The sequence below is a fragment of the Rutidosis leptorrhynchoides genome, chromosome 4, assembly GCF_046630445.1.
Source record: "Rutidosis leptorrhynchoides isolate AG116_Rl617_1_P2 chromosome 4, CSIRO_AGI_Rlap_v1, whole genome shotgun sequence".
Lineage (NCBI taxonomy): Eukaryota > Viridiplantae > Streptophyta > Magnoliopsida > Asterales > Asteraceae > Rutidosis > Rutidosis leptorrhynchoides.
Window position 1 is genome coordinate 10,938,135 of NC_092336.1, and position 3,635 is coordinate 10,941,769.

At 32.9% G+C, this 3,635-nt stretch overlaps 1 non-coding gene across 1 annotated transcript; it reads left to right on the forward strand.

The window, feature by feature from the left end:
• Positions 1–1,499: 1,499 nt before the first annotated feature.
• Positions 1,500–1,660, forward strand: LOC139846317 (U1 spliceosomal RNA). The gene has a single exon (XR_011759039.1). It is a non-coding gene; the product is annotated as a U1 spliceosomal RNA (small nuclear RNA).
• Positions 1,661–3,635: the final 1,975 nt, after the last annotated feature.

Here is a 3,635-nt window from a genome sequence, read left to right on the forward strand (position 1 = left end):
GTATGATACCAGTGGCGGATCCAGAAATTTTATTCGACGGAGGCAAAAAACTTTATCGTAAAAAATTGTCAAATTATTAAAGTTGTTCAAAACAACGGTTAAGGTGAGAAGAAAATATATGGTGAAAAGTGCATGTAACGTATTCAGGATCCAGGTCCGACCGCCTGCCTCTCGGGATGGTATAAGGTTCGGATCCCTGTAATGCGGTTCGGGTTTCCTGCCCGAAAGCGCGTGCGTGCGTGGTAAATGAGAGTATTCGATGCCAACAACTTGTCTTTAAAAAAAAAAAAAAACAACAACTTTGAAATGGTTTATCCCGAATTACAAAAAATCAATGACAATTAATATAATGTTAAAGATCATCTTTTAAAGTAACATATATATTAATACATACACATAATCTAATGTTAAAGATCATTTTTTTAAGGTAACATATATATCAATACATGCACATTTTAACATGACATTTTTACACTACTAAAAAGCAAAAACACATAATTTAAACTTATATAATTATTTCTACATGAAAATATAGCTTTCTTCTTTGTAAATATGAAATATGACAGATTATATGATGATAATTGTATTACGATACTTTATTAATTCCATAACAAAAATATAAGGGGTTGATAAGACTAAATTGACGTAAAAGGTACAAGTGGGTCATATAGTCATCTCTGTTATACCACCAACTACAATTTTCCGTTTAACTTCATCTCTATCATACCAACAACACCTGCAATTCGTCTTCTTATTCTTTCATTAGCCAAACACTCCGGTACACATATAAATGCATCAAAAGTCACCGGGGGCATCTGACCCCGGCTGCCCTGAGCTGGATCCGCATGTGTATGATACAATTCAGTTTTTTAGTATATGTTGGTTTGCCCAAAACTTTGCACATTGTTATAAAGTTTGAGCGTGTTTAATGTTCGTTTTATGCCAAAGGAAAATAATAAGTAGAACTTAAGCAGAGGTACATCCTCATGATTAATTTTAATCTTTAAATTATGAATTATGAATCTTAATTACAGTAATAAATTTTAAATATAAATATAAATATAAATATAAATATAAATATAAATATAAATATAAATATAAATTATAAATTCTAATTATAAAGTAGATAGAAATAGAAATGGAACCATGAGTGTGGTGGTTGAATGGTTATGACCCTAGCCTTCCATAGTGGAGGTCATGAGTTCGATTCCAGGCACCCACAGTTATCCACTCATGGCCACGGAGGTTCGCCTGCAATGACTCCGGGCTGCTCGCGTAGCGAGTAGTCGCCCTGGGATTAGTCAACTTGACCGTTTGGATACCCAGGTTAAAAAAACAAAAAACAAAAAAAAATAAAAATGGAAAGAATAAAAGAAAGATGAAAAGATGGAAGCCTAGAGGAAAAGTATGTTCATTAATAAGGCATCCCACATCGGATGATAAAACTAAATGAAAAGAAGGGAGAAGTGTATAAAATGAGAAAGAAGATAATGGATTACATACTTACCTGGATGGTGTCAATGGGTGATCAAGAATGCACATGGCCTAGGTCAGTGACCTCCATTGCACTTTGGAGGGGTGCTGCCCTAAGGTTGGCCTAAGTGCTCGAGCCTACATCATAATTTGTGGCCGTGGGGGCCTGCGTTCGCGCGCCCCTTCTCAATGTGCAAGTCTAGAACTTGGTTGTTCGTGTTGAAAAATCAGTTCTCAAGTGTATATTTTTCCCGAACTTTGGACCTAACTATGTATACGTATATAAGATATTTATGAGTAATATTTTATATGATTACGTAGCTCTTTACAAGGGTTTCAAGAAGGGCTTCAAGATGTTATATTATGTGTTCAAAGTTATATAATGGTGAATGAGATATCATGTTACAAAGAGAGGTGTTTAATGTCATTTAATGAGTTAGTTGTAGTTTTCCAACTCATTTAAGAATCAAATTCCTGATTTTAAGGACATTAAAATTCAGTATTTATGGTATTGAATATGTCATTTAATGAGTTGGTTGCAAGTGGGTAGCTTATATCATTTAATGAGTTGGTTGCAAGTGGTAATTTTAGTCTATAAAAGGATACCACCTTTATCCGTGGAAATACCAAGAGAAACACACCAAAACCCACAGCAATACTCTCTATAACCTCTGCATTTTCAGGCAAGTATTCTACTCCGGCTGTACGCAGCTTAGGCCGCCGTACCCTGGGAAACAGGCTCGAATCTGTTTTAAGGGAATTGTGTTTAACACAAGCTCCGGCCATCGTCTTTTTCTAATTTTGTTATGTATTTCTTTTAGTGTGTAATTTCCATCTACTGTATTAATTTTATGTATCAGTTTATATCTCAGTTTGTATGGTTTTTAAAATTTTGTCCTACAGTCTTAAAACAGATTCAATGCAAAACTGAGATTTTTTCCCCCTCTTCTTAAACTTGTTAGTTCATTCAGTTTCTATTTCATACGAACCAGTTTTGTATTGAAATAGTACTGGTTTAGTTCGGTCATGTATTATTACGTTTCTGGTTATCTCAGTTAATATATGCACACACCTTCCTTTGTTATGCAAAGTTGAAGCATATATTATAATCTGAAGGGAAAGTCGGAAATCAAGATCTCCTTTCTTTTTATTTTTATTTTTTATTATTATGTTTATATATTATTTAAATTGAATGAAAGGACGTTGTTTGGTGTAAACAAGTTTTGCATCAAGTGCAATCTTTCTTCTGAACAAAGCTTTAAATATTTAACTTCGTATTTCTTTTTAATTGGTTTTTGTTGTATGTGCTTATGGATTATTTTATCATATAATCTAGTTATATGGATTATCACTGTTATTGTGACCATCAAATGACCTACTTATATTGAACATTAAACTTTACATATGTTCGATATATTATTCAGGTCATGGACTCATAAGTCTTGTTTGTTGATCCATATTAATGAAAATACTAAAAAGAAACATGTTTAGTCTTAGACTAAAAAAAATAAATAAATAAATAAATAAAAAATAAAAAATAAATTGGTGTAAATAAATATGTTTAATTGTTTATGTTATCTGCTCGGGAAAGATATTGCAGTTTGGTTTTGACAAGTTTAGTACAAAAAAAAAATATATATATATTTTTTTTTTCTCAACACAATTTATGTACGGAATTTAATTTCCTGGGGCAGTGGACTGAACTGATACATTCTGGTTTTGGGTTATTGACCCATTTGGTTCGGGTCATGTGAAGCTTTATAACGCTGATACATTCTGATTCGGGTTATAAGCCCACTTAGTTCAGTTCACGAGTTGCTGTATCAAACAGTTTTCGTATCGCCTTAAACCAGTTGTGTTTTTCGAATTCGGTTTCGTGGGCGGTGGACTGTTTATGTTACACTGATACTGATTAAAAAGATTAGTTTTGTCTAGTTCATTGGAACTATCTTTCTGTTTAATGTTATATGTAAACATATTGGCATTAGTTGCACTAAACACATAAGATGAACCCAATTGAGTGGTTATTATCAACTGAAACCTTACTGTCTACTTTGAGTGAATAACTTAAGTGTAGTGCATTCTGTTTATGTAAAAAGATTGTGTGAGTTACTTGTTTAACTTGGGTTCCTTTCTGCATTTTCAGATATGGCAAGTATTCC